At 43.4% G+C, this 17,995-nt stretch overlaps 1 protein-coding gene across 1 annotated transcript in view; it reads left to right on the top strand.

The window, feature by feature from the left end:
• Positions 1 to 17,995, top strand: part of ACOXL (acyl-CoA oxidase like) — a 625,524-nt gene that overhangs the window by 555,532 nt on the left and 51,997 nt on the right. The gene's annotated exons all lie outside the window — the stretch shown is intronic.

Raw genomic sequence — 17,995 nt, 5'->3', positions numbered from 1 at the left:
TAATCAAATATCCACATGACAGTTTCCCTTTAATAGCGCTTTTTTTTATATCACCTCCTTTTCTCGATTCATGTACCTGTTTTATGACCTGGTATTTTAACTGTGATATGGAGTGATTGTGGTTGTGAAAATGTTATGGTATGGGTAATAAAAGATTCTTTTTCCGTATTGTCGACTTATGTTTACTGATTCGATCTTTGACAGATTGCATGGTTTCCCCTACATAAAGAAGGCCACACGGGCACTTGATCAAATAGATTACATTAGAGGTATCGCAGGTATAGAAGCCATTAATCCTGTAGGGTTTTCCTGTGTGTGGGTGATGGAAAAATTGTCCCTTTATCACATTGGAACACTGCATGCAGTGTAAACATGGGAATGTTCCTGGTTTTTGTTGTGTGAGGGTTCTCTGTATGTGTTGTCTCTTCATACTGCCAATGTCCGCATGTACCAATCGGTCCCTCAAACTTTGACTGCATTTGTTACAGATTACTGGGGGATTGTTGAATTCTTCAACTGTGGGGTATGCTTTCTGCAATATATGCCAATGTTTACGTATGATATCAAAATGATGGTTGAAAGAATGGAATTTGTGTACATAAGCTATCCGGTTTTTATTCCCATTTCCTTTTTGGTGGTGAGGTACACCAAAAAGGAAATAGGAATACAAACCGGATAGCTTTTGTACACAAATTCCATCCTTTCAACCAACATTTTGATAATGTCATACGTAAACATTGGCATATATTGCAGAAATCATACCCCACAGTTGAAGAATTTAACAATCCCCCATTAATCTGTAACAAATGCAGTCAAAGTTTGAGGGACCGATTGGTACATGCGGACATTGGCAGTATGAAGAGACAACACATACAGAGAACCCTCACACAACAAAAACCAGGAACATTCCCATGTTTACACTGCATGCAGTGTTCTAATGTGATAAAGGGACAATTTTTCCATCACCCACACACAGGAAAACCCTACAGGATTAATGGCTTCTATACCTGCGATACCTCTAATGTAATCTATTTGATCAAGTGCCCGTGCGGCCTTCTTTATGTAGGGGAAACCATGCAATCTGTCAAAGATCGAATCAGTAAACATAAGTCGACAATACGGAAAAAGAATCCTAAAATTTTCACAACCACAATCACTCCATATCACAGTTAAAATACCAGGTCATAGAGCAGGTACATCAACCGAGAAGGGGAGGTGATATAAAAAAAAGCGCTAATAAGGAGGAAGGCCTTCTGGATACATACATTAGACACCTTACAACCCAGAGGTTTCAATAGGGATTATGAAATTATGTGTTTTTAACCACATGATATATTTTTTCCTTCCAGATAGCCACATCATACTGATCAACATTATCAAGGATGAAAAACCTCATAGATGTGGTAGATTTAATTTATTTCCTTTATTTCCTTTTGCATGATGTCATTTCCTGTTTGTTTGACTGATTGATGATGTCACTGTCAGGTGTGTTATATTGAGTACCTATATATGTTGTCCTTGGTCATTTTGACATTAAGCGGTTGAGAAAGGCTGGACGGGCCGAAACACGTCCTGCAATCTTATAATTAATTTTTGAATGATATGAAAGTATACTCTTCAGAAGAAATTGTTGCTGGGATTATCTCTTTACCTATGTTACCATGAGGCATAGTGGAAGATGTACTTGCTAACTGTTTACATGGTCCTTTTTTCAGGTGTCCTGGTGCCATCATTATAGTGATAGCAGCCACAGATTATTACACTTGCTTCATAGGAATGTAGTTTTCATACATCACCATGCTGCTGGAACTTTACTCTATCCTGATCTGTTTGTGAATGTATACTAGCCATTAGACTCAAAACTCCTGAGCCACTAGCCTAGATGATACGACATTGAGCGTTTTAACAGGAAAGACTGGATTGCAGATTGGTCATATCCCTGGATACGAGCAGTGTATAATGCGATTGAAAAAAGGATTCAAGCCAGGAGGCAATACATTAGTAAGTGCTTTGTATTAACTTTGCATGATAAATGCCATTTGCTCAAGTGAGAAAACCCCTTTAAGATTTTAATTATCTGGAACAACCACTTTAAATGTGCCAGAATGCTCTTATTCCAGAAGATGACAAACATATTCTCTTTACACACACATTTATGACATATTAAGCAGGTGTGTCTCCAATGTTTGAATGATGCTAACACCCCACTTAGCCTTTGGCCTCATTTACACTTTACTATTGTATCAGTATTTTTCTTTTTTTTTTTAAGCCAAACCAGAAGTGGTTTCCATAAGACCCATTTAAACGCACAGATAATTGGTTAAAATAACTTTTTTAAGAACACTCCCTCCTGATCATTGACTGACAAACCAGAAAACACTGATCGCCTCCTATGTTTGCTGGTCACCAGCAAATCTCCTTTTGTAAATAGGGCATTTACTACTGACGATATGCAAACTAAATGAGGATGAACAATCATCTGTCTAACTTTTAGTTTGCATCTGCCCATGTGTAAGGCTCTTCAATCCCTTCTTGACCTCCGTCATACATATATGGCTGGCAGATGTCGGGTTTTTAAACATGGCGCTCACTCAGAAGCCAGCGACAATGTTTGTGATCAGCAATAATGCCAATCACGGACATTTAACCCTTCAGATGCCATGTTCAGTTGCAACCACGGCATCTAATAGGGCTTTCCCCAGGAGCACTGGGGAGATCAGGGGAGCTGTTCGCTTGCTTTGGCAACTTCAGGCTTTTGAATGTTCCAAGGCCTGCCACAACTATGTTTCTATAGAGCCCTGCCTGTGGGACAAGCAATCTAATGATTGCATGTTAAAGTCCCCTAAGATGACTTAAAAAAAGGGAAAAAAGGTTAAAGAAAAAGTTTTGAAGAGGTAGGGAAATAGCTGGTGGTGGATCTCCAGTAGCATCACCAGTGAGCTTTTCGTTACCAATAGCCTTACAGCAGCATTATGGCCCAGCGCTTCCGGGTGCGTTGCCTAATTTTGGGGACTCACTTCATGATCAAAGGGCCGGCAGTGAAACGCTCAGAGGGCACTGTCTTCTGGTTGGATTCTGGCACCTATTTTACCAGTACAAGTGGAGTATAGTGAGCTAGCTAATGCACCTCAGACAACCCTGCCTCCGAAAGCTCTCCTAAGTAGATGTTTCTATCCTGGAATAAATCATTTAATGCACAGGTCTGTAAGCTGGCATCTCGTCTGCAGAATAACATTGATGATTTAGGCAAAAGAACTGCTAACATGGAGACTAAAATGGCAGAGTAGTTGAATGTTGAAGTGCGTAATAGCCTTGTAGATGCTCATGCTGACTTGGAGGTTGAGGTTAAGCATCTCCAAGAAAAAGGTCATCGACCTAAAGGATCATTCCCGTGGGAAAAACATCAATTTCATAGGCATTTCTGAGAATATTTTACCTGTGGACTTACCATGTTTCCTTCATCAACTATGTAAGCGTCTAGTCCAGGGGTGCACAACCTGTGGCCTGGGGGCCACATGCGGACCTCAATATTATTCTGTGCGGCCCCCAACTATCTAGTGACAGACATGTATGTCTATGTCTTGTGGCTGCTCACATGCATTTTTCATGTATTTTCCCATTAGATGGGAATCCTGGAAGTGTAACCAGACATTTGTAGTATATACTGTATGTACACTATGCCATAAATACAGTATTTCAGTTGGTAATACTCCTTTAACTTTTACTTTTGGCCCTTGCGATACCTTCAGTCTGACAATGTGGCCCCCAACCAGAAAAGGTTGTGCACCCCTGGTCTAGTCCCTTCACTTTTGCCTTTCAACTTACGATAGACAGGGCACATAGGATTCCGAAGCCATATGCTTTACCAGATTCAGGTTCCAGATATGTGCTTGCTAGAATGCATTATTTTCATGCTAAGGAGAAAATAATGGAAGTGGCACGAAAGCACTCTCCACTACCAGAGCCATATGCGCATATCTCTCAGGGGCGGATTAAGTGCCCCCCCCTCCATTTTAGTTTTATTTCTGTATGAAGAGACTGCGGTGCTTCGTAAGCGCCACAGTCTCTTCCTAGGCCATATGACATCGTTCACATGGTCTAGGTGCAGCTCTGTCCCATCTGAGTGATTGGGGCTGAGCTGCAATACCAAGCACAATGCTATCAAATGGAGCAAAGAGGCTGCGGCGCTCACCGGGACATTGCAGTCTCCTCAAACAGCTGATTGGCGGGGGTGCCAGGGGTCTGCCCCCCCCCCCCCCCACCATCTCACAACTCCCTGTTACATCCAGTGACATCTCCTGTCATGAAGATCTTTTTTTTCCTCTTCTCCTCCGTTTGACCCAGAACGCCATGACAAATTCTTTCAGCCGCATTTCGTCTCTACAGAGTTTGTTACACAGACACGTTAGATTTCTCATAATTAGGGTCATTTATCAAACTGGTGTAAAGTAGAACTGGCTTAGGTGCCCATAGCAACCAATCAGATTCCATCTTTCATTTTCCAAAGGAGCTGTCAAAAATGAAAGGTGGAATCTGTTGCTATGGGTAACTAACCCAGTTCTACTTTACACCAGTTTCATAAATGACCCAAAAGGTCCCTATAGTGTCTACAGCAATTATAATGTCCCCTAGAGTGCCCCCAGTAATAATAACACCCTATATTGTGCTCTAGGTAATAATGCCTGTATAGTGTCCCCAAAAATAATGTCCCCTAATAGCAACGCCCCCACACTACACCCATATAGTAATTTCCCCCACACTGTCCCATATAGTAATTTCCCCCACACTGCCCCATATAGTAATTTTCCCCTCACTGCCCCCATATAGTAATTTCCCCCACACTGCCCCCATATACAGTAGTAATTTCCCCCACACTGCCCCATATCGTAATTTCCCCCACACTGCCCCATATAGTAATTTCCCCCACACTACCCCATATAGTAATTTCCCCCACATTTCCCCATATAGTAATTTCCCCCACACTGCTCCATATAGTCATTTCCCCCACACTGCGCCATACAGTAAGTTCCCCCCACTGCTCCATACAGTAATTTCTTCCACACTGCCTCCCATGTAGTAATTCCCCCCACACTGTTCCCCATGTAGTAGTTTGCCCCCATTAAGTAATTTGCCCCCACACTGCCATCCATTAAGTAATTTGCCCCCACACTGCCATCCATTAAGTAATTTGCCCTCACACTGCCGTCTATTAAGTAATTTGCCCCCCACACTGCCATCCATTAAGTAATTTGCCCCACACTGCCCTGCATTAAGTAATTTGCCCCCACACTGCTCTTAATTAAGTAATTTCCCCCCACACTGCCCTTCATTAAGTAATTTGCCCCCACACTGCCCTTCATTAAGTAATTTGCCCCCACACTGCCCTTCATTAAAGGGGTTCTGCACTTTGTTTAAACTGATGATCTATCCTCTGGATAGATCATCAGCATCTGATCGGTGGGGGTCCGACACCCGGGACTCAAGGGAACGGAGCTTAGCCACGCCCAGGCCAGTGATACTAGTCGTGACGTCGCTGGGCCTGCGGTAAACAGTGAGAAGGCCGCGGTGCTGCTGGAGCGCCGCTGCCTTCTCAAACAGCTGATCGGTGTGGGTCCCGGGTGTCGGACCCCCGCCGATCAGATGCTGATGATCTATCCAGAGGATAGATCATCGGTTTAAACAATGTGCAGAACTCCTTTAAGTAATTTACCACCACACTGCCCCCAATTAAGTAATTTGCCCTCATGGAAACATTTGCCCCCACTGTCCCTGTAGTAATATGTCCTCCTCTGCCCCCCAAAGTTGGCACACACAAAAAAAAAAAAAAAGGCTAATACTTACCTGTGTCCGGAATGGTGAGGCAGGCGTGCGTACATCAAAGCCCTGCGCGCACCCCTATATAGGCGCACAATGACGTTATCACGCACACCGTGCAATGACGTCACCACGTACACCGGGCTTTTACCACCACAGGCCTACTAGGCTTGAAGCCTATGGCAGTGATAGGCGGCGGGGCAGGGAATTATGCGCTCCCGTGCCCCGCCGTAGTTTGTGAACGTTTGGGTCGGCGTTGGGCCCCCAGCGATGCCGGGCCCGGGGCTGCCGACTGTGTCTATCTTTAATCAGTCCAAAATAGGACTACTGAGCAGCATATCCTAGAACAATAAGACATCAAGTAGTAGTGAAGGTACAGTCCTGATCAAAAGTTTAAGACCACTTGAAAAATGGCAAAAAATCATATTTTACATTGTTGGATCTTAACAAGGTTCCAAGTAGAGCTTCAACATGCAACAAGAAGAAATGAGAGTGAGACAAAACAATTTTTGAGCATTCAATTAATTGAAAATAACGATTAAACTGAAACAGGCTGTTTTTCAGCTGATCTAAATTTTAGGACCACATGCCTTTAAAAGGCCAAATCTGTGCAAAGATGTGGATTCATTGTCATTTTCTGTCAGGTAGTCACACGTTGTGATGGCAAAGGCAAAAAAACTCTCCCTTTTTGAACGTGGTCGGGTTGTTGAACTGCATAAGCAGGGTCTCTCACAGCGCGCCATCGCTGCTGAGGTAGGACGCAGTAAGACAGTAATTTGGAATTTCTTAAATGATCCTGAGGGTTATGGAACAAAAAAGTCAAATGGAAGACCCAAAAATTGGCTGTCCGTCAAGACACTGGACAATCCTCGACCCAAATTAAGGCCCTTACTGGTGCTGACTGCAGCCCCATAACCATCAGACGGCATCTGAGACTGAAGGGCTTCAAGAACAAAAAATGTCTTCAAAGACCTCGTCTCCTTGAACGCCACAGAACTGCTCGTATGGACTTTGCAAGAGAGCACCAAACATGGGACATTCAAAGGTGGAAGAAAGTTTTATTCTCTGATGAGAATTTTTTTTACCTTGATGGTCCTGATGGTTTCCAACGTTACTGGCATGACAAGCAGATCCCACCTGAGATGTTTTCTACGCGCCATGGTGGAGGGGCCGCCATAATGGTCTGGGGTGCTTTTTCCTTCAGTGGAACAATGGAGCTTCAGGAAGTGCAGGGGCGTCAAACTGCCGCTGGCTATGTCCTGATGTTGCAGAGAGCATTCCTCATGACTGAGGGCCCTCGTCTGTGTGGTAACGACTGGGTTTTTCAACAGGACAACGCTACAGTACACAATGCCCGCAGGATAAGGGACTTCTTCCAGGAGAATAACATCACTCTTTTGGCCCATCCTGCGTGTTCCCCTGATCTAAATCCAATTGAGAACCTTTGGGGATGGATGGCAAGGGAAGTTTACAAAAATGGACAACAGTTCCAGACAGTAGATGGCCTTTGTGCGGCCGTCTTCACCACTTGGAGAAATGTTCCCACTCACCTCATGGAAACGCTTGCATCAAGCATGCCGAAACGAATTTTGGAAGTGATAAACAATAACGGCAGAGCTACTCATTACTGAGTTCATGTTTGGAAGTTGGATTTCTGTTTTTGGGTTTTAGTGTTTTTTTTGGAGGTGTGGTTCTAAACTTTTGATCAGCTGAAAAACAGCCTGTTTCAATTTATTCGTTGTTTTTATTAAATTGAATGCTCAAAAAATGTTTTGTCTCACTCCCATTTCTTCTTGTTGCATGTTGAAGCTCTACTTGGAACCTTGTTAAGATCCAGCCATGCTAAATATGATTTTTTGCCATTTTTCATTGGTCTTAAACTTTTGATCAGGACTGTATCTTAGAGGCCTGAGAGCCCAGAGCTTCTCAATAAGTAATGCTTCATCAAACTAATATCCAAAAGACAAGACAAATAACAAAGACAGAGACACACTGGGGGGGGGGGGGGGACACATCTTTCTCACAAGATCGTTAAGTATGCCTCGTGGCCCAGTAATTATCCCAGGGGTCCCATATGGCATTGAAGAGTACAATTTTGTCCTGAAACATAGCCGTGGAGTATTCCATTGTTCAGACCTCTGTCACCCTAGCGTACAAATCAGAAACCCGTGGTGGCTCAGGGCTTTTCCAAGATCGGGAGATTAAACAACGAGCTGCTGTTAGTATCAATAGTAAGAGCTTAAGTGAGTGTTTTTTAACTTGAATGGGGACCACATTAAGCAGGAAGGACATTGGGTCTGGTCGGATTTCCACTGCGAAAATGTCACTCAGGAGGGTACCTACTCCAGTCCAGTAGGGGCGTATCTTGGGGCAGTCCCAGAAAATATGAGGCAATGTACCCCTATGCAACCCGCACCTCCAGCAATCTCCCGGGACTACTGGGTTCATTCTATGGAGGAGGTCAGGAGTGTGGTACCAATACCTAAAAATGTTATATTGGTTCTCCTGGTGAAGTACCGACATAGAGGATTTTGCTGCCCTCCTCCATATAAGGTGCCAGAGTGCGTCCGGTAAGACCTTCCCTAGGTATTCCTCCCACCGTACCATGTAGGAATGCCTTTGAACCCGATCAGGGAAGGGAGTCGGCAATATGGAGAAGATCTCAGAAATTAGACCCTTCGCGTTTACCTCTTCCCTGCAAAGGCGTTCAAAGGCAGTCGGGAGGGAGACTGTGACCCCCGAAAAAATGGACTGTGAAAAGTTACTGATCTGGATATAAAAGTAATTAGAGGAGGAGGGGAGATTATATTTGGACTGGAGGGTAGAAAACGGCAAAAGGTCCCTAGTGAAGGGGACCACAATATCTGCAAACCGAAACACTCCTCGCTGAAACCTTGGTCTTGTCGTGGCCGTGGTAAGACTAGTAGGGAGCATAGGGTGATACAAAAAGGAGGTCATGGCAGAGTGGTTAGAAACCAGAAGGAACTTACCACTACACAGCTGCCATATGAATCTAGTGCAAGCCATGGGCCCTAAGAGATCCTTAACTGATAGGGCCTAGTTTGGATGTGTAGGAGCTAGTCTTTCTATCTGCATCCAGACAGAGTACGGGTGCAAGGAAGCCCAGGCCGTGACAGAACGTACCCCTAGTCCACCCTGGTGCTTACTGGATAGAAGGACTGACCTTGGGATTCTATGACGTCTCCCCGCCCATATGAATCTAAGGAGGTGAGATTGAATGGATCTCAGATCCTTGAGGGGCACTACAATCGGTAAGGTGTCAAAAAGATACAGAAGCTTGGGCAAGATCGTCATTTTAGTCGCGGCAATACGTCCCATGAGAGAGAGTGGGAGAGCGTGCGATTTGTCCAGGAGACTCCTGATTTCTGCATATATGCGTGGGAAGTTAGCTTTATAAAGGTCCACATATCGGGGCGTAAGGTCAACACCCAAATATCACAGGGAATCAGTCTTCCAGTGGAAAGGGAAGTTAACCCTAAGAGAGCCCAGGGCCACCTGAGAAACATTAAGAGGGAGGGCCTCAGTTTTATGGGTGTTGACCTTATACCCTGAGAGCCGACCAAATTCCTTCAGGATAGAGTGGTGGTTTGGTAGGGAAATATAAAGTTTGGTAAGGGTAAGAAGGATGTCTTCTGCATATAGCGATAGCTTAAACTCCCTGTCCCTGACCATAACACCTCTGATGTCTGGACATGCCCTGATTTTGTCCGCCAGGGGTTCGATACACATGGAAAATAATAGAGGAGATAGGGGGCACCCTTGTCTCGTTCCATTAGCAATGCGTATGGGTCGAGATTGAGCATGAGGTAGTTTGATTGTCGCTGTAGGGGAGGAGTATAGGCTACGAATGGCTCTTACGAAGGGACCAGAAAGGCCATATGCCTGCAAGGTAGCAAAAAGGAAAGGCCAACCTAAACGGTCGAACGCCTTTTCAGCGTCTAAACTAAGAAGTAGTGCCTCCTCACCCGAGCGAGATATGGCATCTATCAAGTTAATGCTTCTTCGTGTGTTGTCGGCCCCCTGGCGGCCTGAGACAAATCCCACCTGGTCTTTGTGGATCAGGGAGGGGAGAAAAACATTTAGTCGCGAGGCTAGGGCCTTGGTGTAAATCTTAAGGTCTGAGTTAAGCAGGGCAATGGACCTGTAATTTTGGCACTCTTGGAGGTCTTTCCCAGGTTTCGGAATCATCGTGAGATAAGAGTGAGACATTGGGACAGGTACTGCATTGCCAGCTAGAAAATGATTAAAAAGGACTACTAAGGGATTAGTTCGGTCTTGAAAGTCTTATATTTATACGAGAAGCCATCAGGTCCTGGGGATTTACCCTCAGGTAGATGGTCCACCACTTCCCCTATCTCTTCCGGTGTTCTCGGACTATTAAGGGCGGCAAGATCGGAAGTCGATAGGGTAGGGAGGTGACAGGAGGTCAAATAAGACTGGAGTGTACCATCTCTAAGTCTCTCATCCGAGGGGAGGTCGGAGGGTAGATTGTACAGGGAAGAGTAGTACGTTGAGAACCTCTCTGCTATCACTCTGGGGTCATAGTGGATTGTTCCGTCATTCCCCCTAATAGCACTCGGACCTGTTTGGGGATTGCGGTTCCTGAGTTGTCTGGCCAGCAAAGTATGGGGTTTGTTCCCCCAAGCATAGTAACGCTGACGTGTGTAAAGTAGTAATTTGTTGACACGACCTAAAGCTAGACTCTTCAATTGGGCCCTAGTGTTAACAATTCGTCTCAGTGTGCAGCATGCGCGGTGATCAGTCATCTTGTCTTCTAGGATTTTCAAGCGGGACGTAAGGGTCTTGACCAAAGCAGTCGAGTCCTTCTTTAATTTTGAGCTTATTGCAATACAATGTCCCCTCATGACCGCCTTATGTGCTTCCCACAAAAGACGGATATCCCCTACCGATCCCTCATTCAGTTCAAATTACGTTTTCAGGTGTTCGCGGAGTTCCTCCCTAGTGATGGGCTGCTTCAGGAGGGAGTCATTAAGTCTCCAGTGGCATTGGTGAACATGACCCGACCCGCTACTAATATCGACCAGTACTGGGGCATATATCGACCAGTACTTGGGCATGGTCAGACCAGGTGATTTGGCCCATGTCCGCTCCCTCCAATAACCTGAGGGTCGAAATTGTACCAAAGAGATAATCGATACGGGTGTGGGAACCATGTGGGGCAGAGTAAAAGGAGAAGGACCTGTCAGAGGGGTAAGTGAGACGCCAGAGGTCATACAGGGAGTATTTCCGCACCAGTTTACGAAAGTCCCTAGCTAAGCGCAGCTGTGTCGAATGTACCGGTCTGTCCTGTAGAGCCAGGCGATCCATCGATTCAGAAAACACGGCATTAAAGTCCCCACCCAGAAGGGCCATGAGTTCCGAAGAGTCCACTCCCTCAACAAAAACCTTGTGGAAGAAAGCGGATCTGCGAAGTATTTGGGGCATAGATGTTACATAAGGTGATGGGTTTATCTGCTAAGTGGCCACAGAGAACAATATAACGCCCCTGCGGGTCTAGAATTGAGGATTCAATTTTGAGGGGACACTGTGCAGATATCAAGATTGCAACTCCCGCCCTCTGACGGCTATGAGTAGCCGAATAAGCAATAGGGTACAGATGAGAGGCAAAACGGAAGGAAGAGCTGCCATCAAAATGTGTTTCTTGTAGGAACACAATGTCCGCTTTAAGGGATTTCAGTTCCAAAAGCAAGAGTTTCCTCTTGGCGTTGGAGTTGAGCCCTTTGACATTGAAGGTTATGCACCGCACCATGAGGGCATGTGATGATATATAATATATGCAGTGTACAGCTCACCAAGGGAATCCGTATGCGTCGGTGGCTTCACACTAGTGGAATAATGGACCAAAGGCAAGACTGAGGTACACGGTCCCCACAGGTATGGAAATTCAGGCACCTACAACAGGAGAAAAAGCACAATAGGGAGGGGAGAGACAGGACGAGACAACAAAAAGTCAGACAAACGCGCAACAGTAAACAACTATTCCCAGGGATGTAATCCCTGCCAGGGGCAAATAAGAAACCCCTCTGGGGGTGTAAGTGTCGGAGACCAACGAATTGAGGTTGGCCAAAGAGCTAACCACAGGTAACTGAAAAATCAATTAACAACGGGGTGGGCCCTTCAGATAGCCTGCACCGTAATGTAGCAACACGGTATCAACAACTGGCTAAACAGTAATAATAAATGACCAATATGGGGGTCCATCAGAGTCCAACGTCCCTGGGAGTGTTAAGGATTAAGGGCAAAGTTCAAGACAGCCAAGTCCTCCAAGCCAGTGGCGGTCAGGCAGGTGGACGGTGCCCTAATGACGGAGGTGACCACGGAGAAGAGGATGCACTTGGGTCAGGTATTCTTTTCCTGGTTACAGGGGACCATATGCGTGGTGGCGGAAGCGCTGGGGAGTCAAACTCCCAATCAAACATGTCGGGTATAAGAATTCCGAGCGATTCGCAGAAAGGGTGAAGATCCGAGAAGGAACGGAGAGTCTCTGTTCTTCCTTGATGACGGACCACTAGGGCAACGGAACATACATTGCCGATGTCAGTGTTTTGCGGATACACGGATCTGTGGATCCGCAAAACACGGACGTGTGAATGGCCCCTTATAGTTGTAGTCTTAAAAGATGTTAACGCTCCACGACCTCAAACCTTGTGGCGTATGAATGAATCTATATTACACCATCCCTCATACGCACCAAGCATTAACATGTCCCTCATACAATACTTTGAGCGTAACTCCCCATCCACTTCTGACCCATTTGTACTGTGAAATGCATATAAGGCTGACATGCATGGCCTTATTATACATTATTGGGCCAGAGAAAAGAAGCATAAAACTGTGGAGCAACAAACACTGCTCTACCATATTGCTGAAATAGAAACTAAAGATAAGCAAAATCTTGGATCACAATTATTGTTGGCCAGACGTTTTTTACTGGCAGTTCAAAATTAATTTGCGACTAGACTGGCTAAGTTGAACTATTACATGACAATAAAATGGACTCTTTATTGGCCAAACGGCTAAAGGGATTTGCAGAAAAACATAAGCTTATCTCTAGGGCCAGTGATTCTAAAATTCCACACCCACAAAAAATAGTGGTTTAGTTCCAATACTATTATAGTTCTTTAACTTGAAAGAGGACCAAACTACCCCTCAGCCTCTCCAACCTGATATTGATTGGTTTCTGGACTCCATTTCTCTACCATGTTTATTAGATTAACAGGCTCAGGTTCTTAAAACTCAGATATCTTTGGAGGAGGTCCGCAAAGCAATTTACTTTCTCAAACTACACAAGGCCCCTGGGCCATACGGCTTTGCAGATATATATTATAAATTATTCCAGCCTCTCTTATCTCTGTATTTAGTGCAGATTTTTAATGCAGCTGAGGAAACGGGGTGGTTCTCAGAAGAGATTCTGTTTGCCAAGATTATAACTCTGCCTAAACTAGGGAAGCACAATGTGCAAACAGAAAGTTTTAAGCCTATTTCTGTCACGGACGTTCCCGCGACAGGTGGCAGGAGATCAGTGAGACTGGTAACACGTGATTTGATCTGACATGTTTTCCGTTTGGATCAAATGACGTCTGTGTTGTTTCTGGTGCTTGCCACACCTTCTTTTCCCAGGTGTGGCTATTAGGGTCATTTAACCTTCTCTATTTATAGTTGCTTCTTCCACAATGCTGTGCGGTTTATAGCTTCTGTTTGGACCTTTGGATAGGTTGTGGTTGGATCTCGGCTGAGTTCCTGGTGCTTCCATTGCTCCTTTGAAGTTAACTCTTTCCTTTCCCTTTTGTATTTTGTTTGGTTCTGTGTGTTGCATTTCCCTATTGTTTGTATTAGGCCTGAAGGAGACTCCTGTTCTTCCTTCCATTCCTGCATATGAACTCACCTACCTTTGGGGTCTGTTCATACTGGTAGTCAGTCAGGATTTTGGTTAGGGTTTTCACTAGGAGGTGTCCATTTTCCTTCCCTAGTTCTCAGGCCTGATCCCCTGTTCCCCCCTTACCCCCTATGCTTGGTGAGGTGTTTCTCTCCCACACCGAAGCGTGATAATTTCTCTCCTGAATGTCATGTTAAGCTGTTCTCAAAGATTCTTGCAAACAATCTGCTGCGTATTGTCTCGTCTCTGGTCCATCGAGACCAGGTGGGTTCTGTGTATGGCTGTTAAGCCTCAGATGGAACTCAACGTCTTATTAATTTGGTCCATGTTGTGGAGCACTCTTGAACACCTGCTCTGGTTCTCGCTTTGGATGCAGAGAAGATGTTCGACAGGGTCCAAAGAGGGAATCAGAGTTCTGTACTTAGTAAATTTGTGTTTGAAGGGTTTGATAGGGTTAGGGTTAGGAATCATGACTTTATATTATAACCAATTGGCAAAAGCATTATCATCTGACTTCCTGTTGCAACCTTTTCCAATATGTAACGGTACCCGTCAGGGGTGCCAGCTGTCCTCTACTATATTTGCTTTAATTATGGAACCCCTGGTGAAGTCTGTTCGTCGAAATCCTTTCATCTCTGGCATACCTGTAGGCCACTCAAGTCACAAGATTGGTTTATATTCTGATGATGTAATCCTAACTCTTATGGCCCCTGATATTTCTCTACCTGCAGCAATATCTACTCTAACGGCCTTTGGATAAGTTTCTTATTATAAAGTCAATGAAAATAAGTTGGTGGGGGTGAATGCTGAAATTAAGATCCTATTACTTTCCCATTAACCGTTTCAATGGCATGATACTCATGTTCAGTATCTGGGAATTAATCTTGCATCCACAATGAATTACCTGAATAAGTATAATTAGCTTGAACTGGTAACTACATTGTCCAAATTATTGGGTAAATATACTGCCCTCCGTCGGTTAGTCAGTGTATAGACCATAAGATTATTTTGGCAGTTATATTATATATCTTTAGAACAGTAGTCAACCCTTTAACCCAATCTTATTGTAAGACATCATAGTATCTCCCACTTGACTTTATTTGGCAGCATAAAAAACCTAGGGTTAACTTTTGTACCTTTGTGTGCACTCGTGGAACAGGGGAGGTATGGGTGGACCAGATATATAAAGCCTCTACCCTGGCCCAGATGAAAGATTGGTGGCAGCCTAGCAAAGATAAGCAATGGGTGGAGATAGAGAAGTGGCAAGTTTCCTCTTTACTTCCCTCTCTCCCATGTTCACCCTGTGGTTTTGTAGGGGGCCCTGGGAGGAGCTCTGGACTTTCCCCTTGTGTTCTGTAAGCATATTTTGCTTACCTTAATACTCAGTTCTCCCTTCCTCATTGTGATTTTGATGTGCATGGCAGGAAGCTATTACATGGTCTAAAAGAATTGCCAAAGGAGTGGCAATCTGGGAGAATGCAAAAAAACAGACCCTCACATGGTACTTAACCCCTGTTATTACACATAAAGCAAACCCTACATATTGAGAGAGCTATTGACAAAATTGTGGTAATAGGTGATGTGGTGGACCCGTCCTCGTGTTTGCCTCTTCTGGAAGAGGGTCTTAGCATACATCTCTCTCTTGTTACATGTTGATTTATCACCTGACCCAACTCTTGCTTTATGTTTCTTGAATGTGAATTAAATATCATCACTGCATAAGATTTTACTCAGTCATATACTTGTTGCTGCCAGATTAGATATTGCTAAACACTGGAAATCAGCTCAGGATGTCACCTTAGGGGAATTTCTGGAAGTCTTAATTATAGTATGGAACAGGTATTTGCCTTGAGATCCTTTAAATCTGAGAAGTTTGGGCAACAGTGGGCCCTTTTATACCCCTTCTCTGACCTTTGCACATCTCACACCAACTTAATTTTACACTACACAGGTTTTTGGAGCTAGCTCTTCACTTTTCTGTTTGTTTGCAATTAAATAGAAGCTCGCTTTATTGCCATGTACTTGCACCATGTCTGATTGTATTTAGCATTTATACTTTTCATTGGTATTGCTGATAACTCAGTTATGTTATGTAATTTGTCTTCTATTTTTTTGTTGTATCTTACTGGAAAAAGAATAAAACTTTATTGACACTAAGATAGATAGATAGATATCTGTGATAATTAATAAACTATTCATATCAGTTTATAGCAATTTATATCATGTACGGGGCTCACCTAACCAGGCGCTTTGTTAGCTGAGTAACTATCGGCCATCTTGGATTCGATTTCCCAGATTGACTGCACTCCTCGTGAGAGTGTAGTGAGCCCTGTACATGATATGAATTTAAAAGAACTTCTATGAATTGTTTATTAATTAATTATCACAGGTGCACGTTCATTAGGACAATAACTAATTTATGTAATGATGGCTATTTCACATTATAAATGATGAAATTTATGTATTTTTACACATTTAAATCATGTTACTTGAACTATATTTATTTATTGATCTTTAAAATCATGTAAATAATCCTTGACTATCACAAACATTTATATAATTTTAATTATTATGCACTTCCTGATTCTTTAATACACGTGTGAATATACATATATGTTGAGTGGCACATGACACACAGCTTGAAAAAGGCAACATTGAGTAGAGCTGAAACATTGCTAATGGATGGGTGAATAAAGACATCCACATGTTTTCACTAGATTTTTGGAGTGCTGCCTCTTTTTTTGCATTAACTGTGGATCTTGGTCATAGGTCCAGAGAGGGATTGTACCTAGTCTTCCTTATGTGTGCTGCTTTTTTCCTTTTTTTGTATTTAGATAGATAGATTCAAATCACCAGAAAAAAACTATAAAAAATAACCAGCATTAGCAAGGCCAGTAGTATAACTACTGTTTTCATCAAACTCAGTGACATGAGACCACGCCCCTTTTTACTCCCATAACCCCACCCACTCTGCCCATATATGGCTCGTCAAGCTAAAAGTGGCAGGTCGACACGCCCCTTTCCCGTCCATAACCCCACCCACAATCCCACCCAAACCACGTCTAATTGCCGCCCATTCAACGATCCTTTTATCCTTTTAGATCTTATAACACGTCAGTAATTTAATTAAGTTTTAATATGTTTAAAATAAAGTGATATTAAGCTTATAGCTTAATTTAACCACTTATTATAAATATTGGCAATAGCTATTTGATCCATCTATCTAACTATCTATCTATAGGACCTTCGATGATGTCATCGCAGGTCCTAGGTACATTTCTATCTAGCCCAAATCTAACGTTTCAATAGATAAATATTTTATCTATCTATCTAGCTAATCTATCTGTCCGGCATCTATCTATCTATTAGCTAAAGGACCTTTGATGACCCCCTTTTCCCAGCCCATAACCCGCCCACACCTCCCACAAACCCTCCCAGCCCCGCCCAAAGCTGATGTCACGGCAGATCTGATATGACGCCAGTGATTCAATTAAGTTTTAATATCTTTAAAAATAAAAATGCTATTAAAAATCTGTATGAACCTATTAAAAACTGTATGAATCTATTAAAAGCTTATCAAACTCTTATAATCTTTAATAGTGAAATCAAAAACAGACTATGACAAAGTACCCAACTTTCCCGGGATCGACTATCTAGTTTCTAACGACGCTGGGTATGTTCGGACATGATGAAGACCTGTGCGGACATGTCCTAAGATGTTATTTAAGAGCGGAAAAATCATTTTGTATTGTTAGGGAAATTTGCTTAGTTACAAAATTATGTTTAATAAAAAGGCCTACGTGATTTAAGCAAAATTTCTTTATATACGACGCATCACGGTACATTTTTCAATAACTCAGTAGGGTAGGCACGTTTGTGCGTAATTACAGCAACGTATACATAATTGTTTCATGCGCTTTGTTATAAAGAAGCGCACAACACGGTCATTTTTTTCCCGGACACATTCTAATATCTTTAAAAATAAAATGATATTAAGGTTCTCTTCTAACTATCTATCTTTCAGCTGTAGTCAATTGGCGGTATGTAAAAGAGCGCTACACGCGCAACAAAGAAACAAACATTTTTATAGCCTGTTTTACATCCGCCTATGTCAGACTCGAATTATACACACTCCTAGACAGATTGTAAGAATGTTGTCTTTATCACGACACAGACTACGCCATATTCGTAAGTAGCGACGGCAACTGGAACCCGCCGTTGAGCAATTTTCTCGGCGAACTAACTAGCGAAATACCCGCCGAC

Source organism: Bufo bufo, chromosome 4, assembly GCF_905171765.1.
Source record: "Bufo bufo chromosome 4, aBufBuf1.1, whole genome shotgun sequence".
NCBI lineage: Eukaryota > Metazoa > Chordata > Amphibia > Anura > Bufonidae > Bufo > Bufo bufo.
This window is presented reverse-complemented; position numbering and strand designations above follow the sequence as displayed.